The sequence below is a fragment of the Dromiciops gliroides genome, chromosome 3, assembly GCF_019393635.1.
Source record: "Dromiciops gliroides isolate mDroGli1 chromosome 3, mDroGli1.pri, whole genome shotgun sequence".
NCBI classification, from domain to species: Eukaryota; Metazoa; Chordata; class Mammalia; order Microbiotheria; family Microbiotheriidae; genus Dromiciops; species Dromiciops gliroides.
In genome coordinates, this window is record NC_057863.1 from 301,590,149 (window position 1) to 301,605,071 (window position 14,923).

General features: G+C 38.5%; 1 pseudogene; it reads right to left on the reverse strand.

Moving 5' to 3' along the window:
* LOC122749702 overlaps window positions 1–14,923 on the reverse strand; it is a 327,223-nt pseudogene that overhangs the window by 116,570 nt on the left and 195,730 nt on the right.

The window sequence follows — 14,923 nt, forward strand, 5'->3', positions numbered from 1 at the left end:
TTTTTACTCCTTAAATATTCCATTTGTGGTCTGTGGCATCACTACAAGTAAATTGCAGTGCCATACTTCAGCTCAGTTGCTGAGAGTCCTGATGCTTATCCCAGCCATGGTGTCAATAGAGTTTCTTTTTGACATATTACTCCTTGATCTTAATATTCACAATAAATCTATAGGGACAGTCTTCTGTTTTGTTGCTGTCACCAAAATGGGTTTGATTAGATTAAAGCTACTAGAAAGACTTTTATCAATACTTAATCTATTTTCTTCTTCCAGTTCATAAGTGATGCAATGACCTTTTTGATTTTGTTTCAATTTTGAAATAAAGGTGCATTTCCCTCAAGGTTTAATGTCTCCTCTATTACCACTACAACCACCACAGGAAGAAAGGCTAGTTATCAAAATTCCATTTAGTGAAATTTTAGGCACTGTTATTTCAAAGATTGTAAAACATAAGACTTTGAATCTCCATGTGGTACAGTGGGAAAATCTGGAGTCAAGGGATTTGGATTAAAGTTCCTTCTCTACTATTTACTTCTTATGACCTTGGAAAAGTCATAACCTCTCCAAGCTTTATTCTTCTAATCTCTGAAATTATTTCTAGATCTAAATTTATGATTCTCAACCTCAGTGTCATTCATAGCTCATCACTTTCACTCACCCTTCATATCCAGATCCCAAATTTTATTTTTCTCTCTTTACCACATCGCTTATATTTGTCCTCCTCTCTCCACTCACACAGCCCTAATTCAGGTGGTACAATAGACAGAGTGTTGGGCTTTTAGGAGGACTTGAATTCAAATATGGCCTCAGACACTAGCTGTGTGACCCTAGGAAAGTCACTTAAATCTCTGTTTGCCTCAGTTTCCTCATGTGTAAAATGGGGATAATAAAAGTTTCATAAAGGCACAGTGCCTGGAAAATAGTAGGTACTATATAAATAGTATGTATATGTGGACTGATGCTGAATCAAGTGAGCAGGACCAATAGAACATTGTATGCAGGAACAGCAACATAATGTGATGATCAGCTGTGATAGAGCTGTGACTTAGCTCTTCTCAGCAACACAACAATCCAAGACAATTACAAAGGACTCATGATGGAAAATGTTCTCCATATGCAGAAAAAGAACTATGTAATCTGAATGCAGATTGAACCACAGTATTTTTACTTTTGTTGTTGTTCTTTTTCTTTTTTGAGGTTTTTCCCTTTTCTTCTGATTCTTCTTTCATAACATGACTAATGTGGAAATATGTTTAATGTGATTGTACATGTTTAACCTATATCAGATTGCTTGCCATTTGGGGAAGGGGAAGGTAAGGGAGCGAGGGAGAAAAATTGGAACTCAAAACCTCATAAAAATGAATGTTGAAATATAGCTTTACATGTACCTGGAAAAAATAAAATATTATTAAGATTTAAATAAACAAACAAATACATAAATAAATAGATAGTAGGTGTAGTCCCTTCTCCTTACCATAATGAGAGGCAGTTTCTTTCTAGTTAGAGCCGGTTCCAAAGTATAAAAATGTTAATTCATTCTGTAACCAAAATCCTTCTCCAATTCTGCTACTTACTATAATCATGACCAATAATCTTCCAAAGACTCCCTATCATTCTGTAACTAATATATACATTTCACAGTTGCTTTTAAAATGCCCAATAGGTTAACCCCATTACATATCTGCCTTCAGCACCTGTGCACTACAGACAAGATTCCATCTTTCTGATTTCTCAAATCTGGTCCTTGCCTCCAAGGTTTTCCATAAGTTAACAGCCTTTTTCCCCACATCTGCCCACAACAGATTCTCCCTATTAGCCACTTTTACTCAGACCTTTGTTGTCAGCATATTTCCTTAAATATTATATTAATCCATTTATATTTATATCAGTCATTTCCCTTGGGGTCACAAAGAGTTGGATATGACTGAAATGACAGAACAAAATGTCACTTCCCTTAGTAGACTGTAATTTACTTGGGAGCACTGATATCCTTCAATATATGTGCCTTACTCCATACCCCTCCGACATCATACTAGTACACTAGTATGTACTAGGTAAAAGATCTGTGATTTTATCAGCGTGAGCATTCTAAGTCATAACTAAAAAGACCAGTCCTAGGGAGCAACCTGAAGTTCAGAAAAGTTAAGTGACTTGCCCAGGATCACATTATTAATAAATGCCAGGGGTGGGATTTGAACCTAGGTCTTCCTGACTACAAGTTCAGCACTCTATACAAAAAGCTAAATTGTCTCTACTTCAATCAATTGAAACCTGTATTGAGCACCTACTATGTACTAGTTACTGTGTCAAGTTCTAAGCATAGAAATTTAAATGAATTGTCAAAAGACAAGTTCAATTCTTTTTTTTTTTTTTTTTTTTTTTTTTTTTTTTTGTTTTGTTTTTTAGTGAGGCAATTGGGGTTAAGTGACTTGCCCAAGGTCACACAGCCAGCAAGTGTTAAGTGTCTGAGGCCGGACCTGAACTCAGGCACTCCTGACTCCAGGGCCGGCGCTCTTATCCACTGCGCCACCTAGCTGCCCCAAGTTCAATTCTTAAAGAGCTTACAATCCAATGAGGGGAAGACAACACGCCAAAGGAAGGGGAGAGAGAGGTACCAGGTACTGGGATGTGTTGTAGTGTTCCCTAAAAAGTTCAAAAAGCCCAGCCTAACTGGTTTGAAAAAAGACTGTGCTGAGCGCCCTCTTTAAATGCAGGGCCAGCGTTCAGACATAACTTGGAGTAATGGTTAGAGAAGCTGGCCTAAGAGTCGGGAAGACATGTATATAGGAGTCTCACCTAATATGGGATCAAGCCTCCCAACCTCTCAGGCATCTCCCCAAGGATACAAATTGTAGGAAAGCTACAAATGCACATTTGTGAAGGGACGTTCATAATTGAAAGTTTCCTCTTCTAATGGAATTACAGGTCTGGACTAACACACACACACAACCACACACACACACACACACACACACACACACACACACACACACACTAATTATTTCCAGTTTTATCAAACTTTGAATTTTTAAAAGTCTTCTGAAGACAAAGAAATGAAACAAACATTAGCCTACAGGCTTGTATTTTTCCAGATAATTTTGCTCCTTGTATCATTATTTTGGTCAGGGTAAAGATTTCTTTCAGGATTTTTAGAAGCAGCTAGGCCTCACTTACAGTGTGTGATAGGCTAGGCTTCTTCCCTGAAATGTTCTCTTTCATGACCAATGACCAAGAGTATGGGCCCTGGGGTGGGGGGTGGGAGGGGAGAGGGTGATTCATGCATGAGTCCAAGGAAAGGCAAGGATGGGACCAATAAGGACTGTAGGCCCAACATTGTGGTACAGATTTGATCCAGAATTTATTTTTTGGTTCTCTCAAATCTATACAGAAAACCAGACAAGCAAATTCTTATAGGAAGTCCATTCTCATATAAAGGAATGACACATGAGAAAAAGCAGATTATAGTGACTCATGCAGTGGGATAGAAAAAGGGCTGGGGCTCAGCTTCCAATAACATGTGGTTCTTTTGAAAGTTTGGTTGCCACTTCAGCATTTAGAATAAAGCCCTGAGCAAATAAATCCAGAAGTTGCAACAGTGGTACCAATGTAAACAATAACCAGCATGGCTGGTGATCCTTCCCCAGCTTCATATAATGGCTACATGAGTTTTACTAGAGAGCTAAAGCTAGTGCTAATTGCCTGCAGCTGCTGTGGGGATGGGGCTATTATGAAGCTGACATAGCTCCAAGCATGAGACAATGTGTTCCTGAGCCCTAATTCATTCAAACTAGATACAGAATTCAGGTGCTGTCACAATGATCCTGTCCCTGTCAAGCCAAGATGGAGAAAAAGCATTATGTTGAAACTTTACCCTCTTCCATATAATTCCCTTCCACAATCCATAGTTAAGGATTCTATTCCAAAATCCTTGCTTCTTGCTTCATTCATTACAAGGAAACTGGTTTCAACCACATGGTAAAGATAGTGAAGTAGTCAAAAGTCCAAAGTGGGTGAAATGGACTATCAGAGCAAAGAGTGAGGTACAGCTAGGCACTACAGTGGATAGAGCATTAGGGCTGGAGTCAGGAAGAACTGGGTCCAAATCTAGCCTTAGACACTTACAAGCTGGTTGACCCTAAGCAAAGTCACATAACCTGTTTCTCTCAGTTTCTCCATCCATAAAATGAGTTGGAGAAGTAAATGGACATTCCAGTATCTTTGTCAAGAAAACCCTAAATGGGGTCACAAAGATTCAGATGTAACTGAAAGCAAAGTGTAGCCCTTTATATAAAAATGTCTAACATTACATTTTTCTCACTAGCCATCCTCAAATGTAACATTATCAGCAATGGCCTAGCAACAGAAGTTGTGAACCTGGCTGGGCCCTCATTAACAAAAAGTGAAAGTATGCTAGGCACATTGGCCACACCTGTAATACCTACTATGCGGGAGACTGGGGCTGGTGGATGTTTCAAACTCTGACATTCTGAGATATGGTGGGTTAAGATGGTGGGGTATTCCCACTAAGTCCAGCATCAAATATGGCAAGCCTGGGGGGGGGGCAGAGAACCAACAAATTGCCTAGGGAGGGATGAACTTCCCTGGATCAGGAAGAGAGCAGGTAAAGGTTTCCATGCCAATCGGTAGTAGTATCAGGTCCAATGAGATGAGTAGCCCTTGTACCTCCGGCACAGGCAAGATGGGAGACCTGATCTCAAAGGTGGTGGTGGGGGGGGGGGAGATGTAGGAACTACATAAAAATGTTTTACATTATGATTTGAGATTGTATCCACAAGACTATTTTAGTGACTAGGTAGAACTAAGTTGAAGTTGTAGCCTCTAAAAACTGCAGGTATTAAAAATCAGACAAATTCTGTTTTTAAATGTTAGCCTTTATAGAACATGCTCACAGACTAAAACAGCACTTGTATAAAACCTTTACTCTCTTTACAAACCTTGTCAAGTTGCTTCACTTGTTTCCATTCATCTTCATGCTTTGTTTTTATAATAGAGGTTTCTCATTTCCTGTTCACAACTGTATCAATGCACTTAAGCAATAAGCACAAGCGACAAGCGTAATTAGAATTATGTGACATCATAAATTGCTGAGCCATGAATCAATTGACAACCAACAGAAAGAGAAGATGAAGTTCTAAAGCCTGGAAGAATTTACTCTGTGATTTGTAAATGCATGTTAGATTTTCATTCCAAAAATAAGCCAACAGCTACACTACAGTTTTTACTATATATGAAATTTGCATTCATTATTTTAGTATATACCTCTTATGTGTATTATACTTTCCTTGGTTCAAAAGCTGTGATAATTTTTTTTTCAGCTTCCAATAACATATGGTTCCATGTGGGGTTAAGTGACTTGCTCAGGGTCACACAGCTAGTAAGTGTCAAATGTCTGAGGCCGGATTTGAACTCAGGTACTCCTGACTCAAGGGCCAGTGCTCTATCCACTGCGCCACCTAGCTGCCCCCTAAAAGTTGTGATAATTTTTAAAATTTACCATCAATCATGCTATCTTCATTTGGCTTTAAACATAAATTTCCTTAAGACTCTATTTATATCAGAGTTTCTCAGGAAGAAAAAATATATGAAAATGAATAAACCCTAAATTTGCTGCCTCTGGAGATGTTCTCTAATTGTTCTGATTGCACATATAGGAGATAAAACTCCACCCCACCCCAACTGTTGCATTCCTCCAATTTAAGTTCCATATACAGACACATATAAAGTTATATAGCTCCTCCTAAAATCACTCTACTGTAACTAAATATGGAAAGCATGAAACAAGCATAGCTGTTAATATGTAAACACTTAAGATTAGCTACTCTGTAGCCACATTTGTATTTTGAATACCTATAAAGTAAAAAAAATGCTAAGTTTTCAGCTATGCTCAGGCTGAATTAGAAGAGGCCGAATGATATAACAGAAAAAAATGCCAGACTCAGCATCAGATAATTTGGATTCATATCCTATCTCTGCCCACAAACTAGCTCTGGTGTGTGTGCGTGTGCGTGTGCGTGTGCGTGTGTGTGTGCGTGTGTGCGTGTGCGTGTGCGTGTGCGCGTGTGCGTGTGTGTGTGCGTGTGCATGTGCGTGTGTGTGTGTGTGTGTGTGTGTGTGTGCATGCATGCACAGGTGAGCACAAGAAGACAAGACTTGATGTGGTTTCATCTCCTATTTGTACACAAGTATGATAAAATAATGGGATTTAGCAGATACTCAAAGACCCACCTGGAGATTAATCTAAACTGATTGAATCAAGTGAGAGTGATTGACTGCTGATTAGCCTACTTCAAAGTTAACTAGATTGTAATCACACCTGGCTAGCCCTTAATGGATTTGGAGGATGCCAACCAATCAGCTTGAAGCAGTGTGTAAGGACCGCCTCTGTTCCAGACCTATAAAAAAAGCTTCCACAATCAGTTTGCTAAAGAGTTCCTGATTAAAGCAGGCTCGTGGAGGAGGACTTGAGGAAGAACCCAACCAGGCTGGAACTCTAGGCTACATAGGCTTTTTCTTAACTTTCTGAACTCCTTGTGAATACCTATATGTTTTTTCTTTTTTTCTTTTTTTTTTTTAGTGAGGCAATTAGGGTTAAGTGACTTGCCCAGGGTCACACAGCTAGTAAGTGTTAAGTGTCTGAGGCCAGATTTGAACTCAGGTCCTCCTGACTCCAGGGCCGGTGCCCTATCCACTGTGCCACCTAGCTGCCCCACCCTTCTGAGATTCTTGAAGAACAATTCTACTTTTGGTTTTAGTCTGAAGAATCATTCCCAGCAAGTGGAAGTGAAAAATGTGGGTTTATAAACATCAATCAGGTATGGATCAGATAGTTTTATTCCAACATAGAAAAAGAATACTAAACAACAATGACTCATACAATGATTACAATCAATTAAGAGGCCTTATTGGGATGTTTCCAAACTTCCTTTGACAAGGGCTGCTAATTAGTCATTTTGAATTTCACATCCACTGAATATAGTTGCATTAGAGCTTTTGTAGCCTCTCTTTTGTCATCAGTTTTTTCCAGTTCCTCAGAAAACTAGAATGTTCTTTGTCACTTCCACCTCCACCATCCAGCCCCTCAGTCGCTCATGGTCTCAACAAGGTTCACCAAGCCTCCAAACAGTAGACTAAAACCACATAGAGAATATCGCATCAACTTTGTATAACCCCAAACAATGGAAAATCTGCACAGGCTCCAAGGAATGGTCCCTCATTGACTAGATCTCCACTTCATGCCAAATACTCACACTCTCTCAGCTTCATGAGCAAAACTTCAAAATAAATGCAGATGTTTGACTAAGGAGATCCAAACTAATGTGGAGAAAAAATGCGAAATATATTGTCCCTTTTGCCCTGCTGCTGGTGATGTTTTCAGGGAGTGTACAGAGAACAGCATATGTACTAACCCTTTTATTCAAATATAAATCGCAGTTATTTTATTTACCAGGAACAGGCTATTGAATCATCCCAGGACAATTTCTACTTGGACTCCATTGAAAAAGATGAGAAAATGAGATAATTAATAATAGTATTTAATAACTAATAATGCCACCTCTCCATCTATTCTCCTTTCTTTTTCCTCTCTTCACTGCCAAGCTGTAGAAAGATCAATCTATATTCACTGTTCCCACTGGCATATTAGCCCCTTCACTCCTATCTGGGCTTTGCTCCTGACACTCTTTATCTCTCTCTTCACCATGACTCAGCAATCATCTCACCCTGAAAGACCTCTCCAGCCCAAGAGCCATCTCACCCTGATGATCCCTCTACCCTTGTTATCTCTTCCTTTTATAGGTCAGTTCTGCCTAGAATCTCAGTATAAAGAAAGTGCAGCCATGTTCATTCCTATATTTCCTTCTTGGGTTCCACTCCTGACTCCAGACTTTTTTTTCTCTGCCATGACTTCTTTGTGCTTCCTTGCTTTTTAGCTTCCTTTTAGATGTTGTCTTCCTCCAGGGGAATGTGATCTCTTTAAGGGAAAGGACATTGTTGTTGTTGTTGGTATTGTTGGTGGTGGTTTGGTTTGGATTGGGGTTTTTTGCTTCTATTTGTATTTCCAATCCTTAGCAAAGTTCCTGACTGTGGTAAAAAGTTTTTAACAGTCGGTTAGTGAATACAGAAAGACGCCAGTTTTTAAAGGACCACCCTTTCAGGGAGGAGACTGATGGCTATGCACGCCAGCCCGGCTGCTAAGCACTCCACTTCCAGGGTGCGAGCTTAAAAGGCAAGGAGAGAATGAAAGTGAGGTCTTTTGCCTGCTCTCCTGGTCGGATGACTGCGCTGCTCAGATGGACGCTGACTGGAGTTGGACGAGGCCTGGATCACCGTTAGCAGCACGTGCCTGACGCGGCTCTCCCCCCCAAAGGTGGCCTTGGGCTTTTGGTGAGTTTTATACGGAATATAGACTAAGCTTAGACTTAAGACTATTTGTTTTGTATTTCTACTTTCCTATCCCTCTAATCAACATCACCTTGTAACTACCAAACAATAAAAGCTCTAACTAGAGACCAGAGACTTCTTTACCTTACTGATCTGGGAGATAAATTAAGGGAAAGGTTAAAGAGGGGAGATCAATGCTCTAGTATCCAATTTTAAATCTCACATGACATATAGTAATTGCTTAATAAATACTAGTTGATGTGACTTAACTTGTTGATTTCTGACCCCAAGACTTCCACAATGTCTCTAATAATCCTGTCCAGTTATTTCTTCCTACTTGCCTGCTCCTATTATAAATTTCAAACCAACTGAATTTCTCTCTATACCCCATTAATGTCTTTCCCCTCCTTAAAGTCCCAACTCAGATTTTATTTCCTTAATAATATTCTCCATCCCTCTCTCTCTCTCTCTCTCTCTCTCTCTCTCTCTCTCTCTCTCTCTCTCTCTCTCTTTTTCTCTTTCCTACCATTGCAATTCTCTCACTTTTCCTTGTATCATAGTTTTTCATGTCCTTGTCTATCTCCCCATTTCCTTATAAGGTCTTTGAGAACAGGGTCAGTGTCACATTTATCTTTGTATCCACAACACCAAACACACCATCATGCACATAGTAGGCATTTAAGAAATGCTTGCTGGGGGCAGCTAGGTGGCGCAGTGGATAGAGCACCGGCCCTGGAGTCAGGAGTACCTGGGTTCAAATCCGGCCTCAGACACTTAACACTTACTAGCTGTGTGACCCTGGGCAAGTCACTTAACCCCAATTGCCTCACTAAAAAAAAAAAAAAAGAAAAAAGAAATGCTTGCTGAGTGGCACATATTTGAAATCCAGTGTCATAGTTTGTCCCTTTCTTCAAACCAGGTCACCAATAAAATTGCATAGCTTCTTTAGAGGTAAGACATCTAATTCAAAATGCAGTGTTTAAAGATTAATTTGAATTTCATATCAGAAAATGTTCCAGTGTTTTGCTTAGGTGAGGAAAAATAAAAATGTGAAGCATATGCAGAGATATTATTGGAGGGCAGGGGTCACACTAAATTCTTCTCCCATATTCATGAGCTAGGAGACATTTCAATCAGTTTATTTCCTACAAGTGCAATAGCTGAAACACTAAATAATTTTTTTAGTGAGAGTGGCATCAAAAATTGGTTATATCACAGAGAATGCCACCTTTGTCTCCTTGTTTAGTGACTAATTGTGGGTCCCTTAGATAACATCTTATAGGCATAAATCATCTCTAGGAACCTCCACAAAAGCCCTATTTTGATGTCTTACCTTGGAATTGTGATGATCTTGGCTTATCTGAGGCTAAGCAAGCAGAATGAAAATTCTGGTCAATTCCACTCAGTTGAAAAGGATTGGGTATGAGTCAGAGATGTAATGTATGTCTGCAGTCTGAAGGGTCAGTCAAACAGTCAGTTAATAAAAATTGATTAAGTACCCACCATGTGTTAGGCACTGTGCTAAGTACTGGGGATACAAAAAAAAAGGCGCAATCAAGCGAACATGTACAAAGATGTTATATACAGAATAAATAGGAAATGATTAACAGAGGGATGGCACTAGAATGAAGAGAGGTTAAAGAGGGTTTCCTGAACAAGATGGAATTTGATTTGGGACTTAAAAGAAGCTAGGGAAGCCAATAGGCAGAAATGAAGAGGGAGAGCTCTCCAGGAATGAGGGATGGCCAGAGACTAGCACAGCTAAGTTCAGGTGTACTCATCATCAGGCTGGCCTCAGAATGATGAATTATTTGGCCATAGTGACTCTCAAAGAGCATTAATTAAATTAAAGAGAAGTTGCTATCTGTATCTGGGAAGGAAATACTGATGCTGGCAAAATGACAGGTGTTTAGAAAATTAAAATATTGAGAATACGCATAAGACAAATACAATTTCACAAAGTGTTTTTCTCCTTTCCTAAAGCAGAGATGGCAATTTTGTACTGTGTAGGTTTCACACTGTCATGATTTCATTATCATAATGGACTTAGCCTCAAGATCTTTTAAGGAGTTTCTGGAGGACATTGCCTAGCATTGATCTTACTTGCCAAAAGGAAATGGAATTATAGCAAGATATCCCAAAGAAAGCATCTAGTAAAATTAAGCCTTAAACTCAAAAGTATTATTGGTTATTATCACCGTAGAAGATTGTAGGATTGTTAGAGCTAAGAGGCACCTTAGAAATTCTCTAAGATCATAGGACCATTGATTTAAAGTTCGAAAGGACCTTCAAAATCCTGTAACTCAGTGCTTTCCTTTTATAGAGGAGAAACCAGGGTCTATAGAAATCTGATCATGGTACCCCTCTTGTCAATAAACTCAGGGAACTCTCTATTATTGATCACTAGAATTAATTTAAACTCCCATTTAATATTTAAATCTCTTCACAAATTTAGTATCTTCCTACCTTTCCATTCTACTCAAACTCTACAAGCCTCGTCACACTGGCCTGATAACTGAGCCCCACATACAATTCTCCATCTCTCTTCCCTGTACTCTCCCTCTAACTGTTACCTCACCCCTGAAATGCTCCTTTGCCTCTTAGAAGCCCTCAAGGCTCAACTCAAGTGCCAACTTGTCCGACTTGTCTGTGAATCTTAGCTGCTAGTCCCCTCCTTCCCTAAATTCCCTTTTTAAACATTTTATTTTACTCTGAAATAAAACAAGCTTTTCCATAATATGATAGAATAGGTAAAAAAGGTGATTGTACATGAAACTGCAAATATATTATGTACAACTTTCTATTCTTTTTAAATATATAATAAAGTTATCATGTATCTTTTTCCTTTTTTTCTTCCCCTTACCCTAATGATAACTATCATTAGACAAAAATGTGTGTATGCACACACATACACACATGCACAAGTATACACATACATACATGTATATATGCATCCTTGCATACATACATGCACAAACCTACTCTATACATACTTCTATTTATCAGTTTTTTCTCTGGATGCAGATAACACCTTCCTTCATATATCATTTGTAGCTAATTTGAGTATTTATAAGTCAAAATGACTTAGTCACTCAAAGTTCTTCTTAAAACAATATTGTTGTTACTGTATATATCATTCTCTGGGTTCTGGTCACTTTGTTCATCATTATTTTGTACAAGTCTATCCATGTTTTTTCTAAGATAATTGAGTTCATCACTTCTTCTTCTTCTTCTTTTGCAAGGCAATGAAGTTTAAGTGACTTGCCTAGGGTCACACAGCTAGTAAGTGTCAAGTGTCTGAGACCGGATTTGAACTCAGGTCCTCCTGAATCCAGTGCCGGTGCTTTATCTGCTGCACCACCTAGCTGCCCCAGCTCATCAGTTCTTATGGCACAATAGTATTCCCTCACAATCAGGTACCACAGCTTGTTCATTTACCAATTGAACATCCTTGCAATTTCCAGTTCTTTGGCACCACAAAGAGAGCTGCTGTAAATAATTTTTAAAATATAGGTTCTTTTACTTTTCCCCTGATCATCTTGGGAAATAAACCTAGTGGTTGTATCAGTGAGTTAAAGGGTATAGGCAATTTAATAACTCTTTGTGCATAATTCCAGATTGCACTTCAAAATGGTTGGATCAGTTCACAGCTCCACCAATAGTGAATTAGCATCCCAATTTTTCCACATCTCCTCCAACATTTGTTGTTTTCCTCTTCTATCTTTTTAGCCACTCTGATAGGTGTAAAATGTTTTAAATGGTGTAAAAGGTTGTTTTAACATGCAATTCTCCATCAATAATGATTTACAGAATTTTTCATATGACTTTAAATTGTTTTGATTTCTTCATTGGAAAACTGCCTGTTAATATCCTTTGATCATTTATCAATTGGGGAATGACTTATATTCTTATAGATTTGACAAAGTTCTTTATATATTTGAAATATAATATTTTTATCTGAGAATTTGTCTAAATTTTCCCCAATTTTCTGCTTTCTTTCTGATCTTGGCTTCATTTGTTTTGTTTATACAAAAACTTTTTAAAATGTAATGTAATCAAAATTATTTTATACCTCACACTTCTCTTTAAGTATTGTTTATTCATAAATTGTTCAACTCTCCATAAGTCTAATAGGTAATATATTCCATGCTCTTTCAATTTTCTTGTAATATTTATCTTTATATCCAGGCTAAGTATTTGCTTTTTAAAATATATATTCTGACTATACTTATATGTGTACATATAATCTTTAACATTAGAATGTGAGCTTCTCGGGGGCAGGTACTGTTTCAATTTTGTCTTTGTATTCTCAGCACTGAGTACAGTGCCTGACACATTAGTAAATGCTTGTTGATTGATTGATACAACTAATGAGGAGCTGAGCTAGGAATTCAACCATAGTCATAAAGATTCCTGCACTATAGCTTCCTTCCGCTCATATCAGCAAAAATCAGGATTTATATACTGAGTCGTGGAGACCAACCATAGAAAAAGACAATTCCTTACCTCTCTTTCCTTGCACAAACACCAACTCTATCCAAGAACACTTACCATGTGGAAGGAGTACTGCATTTGAATACAAAGGATATGAATGGTAATTCAGTCTCTGCTACTTACTATCTTTTGTAACCTTGGGTATATAGGTTAACCTCTTTAAGCCTCAGCTTGCACATCTTTAAAAAGAGCTGACTGAGTTAGATGATCTACAATCCAATGTTTTTCCAACCCTGCTTGAAGTCTTATCCCTGGAATGCTTTTCCAGGGTCTACTTAGGGGCTTTTAACCTGGGGCCTGTAAAGATTTTTGAATATTTTTTATAAATGTATATCAATATAATTGGTTTCCTTTATACTCCTATGTATTTTATTTTATGTACTTCAAAACATTATTCTGAAAATAGACTTCCCCAGCTAGACGAAGGGGTCCAATGAACAAAAAAAGTTCAGAATTTTTACACCTTTAATGTGCTATGCTCCTTCCATGATGCTGAGTATTTGTAGATGTCTATCTCTCCCATTAAGTCCTTATATAACATTTGATTTTGTGACTCTCATTTCATTCTTCACCCATCACTACATATACTTATGCCAGTGGTGTTTTTTCCATTGTTCAAAGTCTTAAATAGAGGCAGACAATCAGCATCATGATAGCAATCACAATATCATCCCAAGGCATCAACATCTGAGTGTGAGTGGATAGAGCTTCCTTCTAAGGGTGCATTTCCTCATTGTGGCAACTTCCATCCTTGCTCCTCATATTGTTATCCTTGTTATAATATCCTTGATACATACATACATACATACATACATATGTGTACATATACACACATATACATATATGTGTGTATGTATATATATAAATAATATCCTTGTTGAAATATGCACCTATTAAAGTGCAGCTGGGCCATCACCAGTTGTCTTGACTTAAGTCTGATGATTATGGAGGACAAAGTGAGGCTGATCACTTTGCATAGCTCTGCCTCACTTAAATCCAATTGACTCACAAGTCAAGAAATCACCCTCATGTCATTGGTCCTCTTTGAAAATGAAGGATGAACAACAAGAAGAACATATTAAAATACATAAAGTTCCATTGCTTTGGTATTCCTTATTACCCCATCTCAACCTCTATAGAGGTGAGAGCTAAGACACCTTGTCTTTCAATGAGACTGCCCTGACAGGTAGCTTGTCCTTGACGCTACCTGATGCCCCAGCACCTTGCCAAGTCTCACTTAATTGTTCTTCCCCTAGTTACAACATGGCCTCTATTTGGTGTTTATAGAGCTGTATCTCTATATATTTGTATAGCCAGTCAACCTTGATTTAATCTGCTTGACTGAGCGAGTTTCTCCGGGGCAGGAAAAGTTACCACAGTTTAGGAATTAGGATGGTACAATCAAAAGAGCATTCCCTCTGAAGTCAGAGGTCCAACATTCAAATTCTGCCTTTGATAGTTATTGCTTGGGTAAGCTTAGACATATTATGTAACTACTTCATTTTACAGATGGGGAAACTAAAACCTAAGGAAGGCAAATGGTGTGCCCAAGGTCCCACAGGAAGGGGGAAGGGAGGGAATGAGTATTTATTATGCTCATTCCTATGAGCATTCCTCACCTACTATGCATACAGATAGCAAATAACACAGCTAGGATTTTAACTCGGGTCTCATGACTCCAAGGGGCAGCTAGATGGCACAGTGGGTAGAGCACCAGGGTTGCAATCAGGAAGACTCATCTTCCTGAGTTCAAAACCAACCTCTGACACTTACTAGCTATGTGACCCCAGACGAGTCATTTAACCCTGTTTGCCTCAGTTTCCTCATATGTGAAATGAGAAGAAAATGCCAAACCCCTTCAGTGTCTGTTCCAAGAAAACACCAAAAGAGGTCATGAAGAGTCAGATACAACTGAAACAACTGAATAACAACAATGTGACACCAAATCCAGAATTCTTTCCACAGTACCACAGGATCTGGGAACCATTTATCATCTTTCTAGTCACAGTGCTTAACATTGTACCTTAAA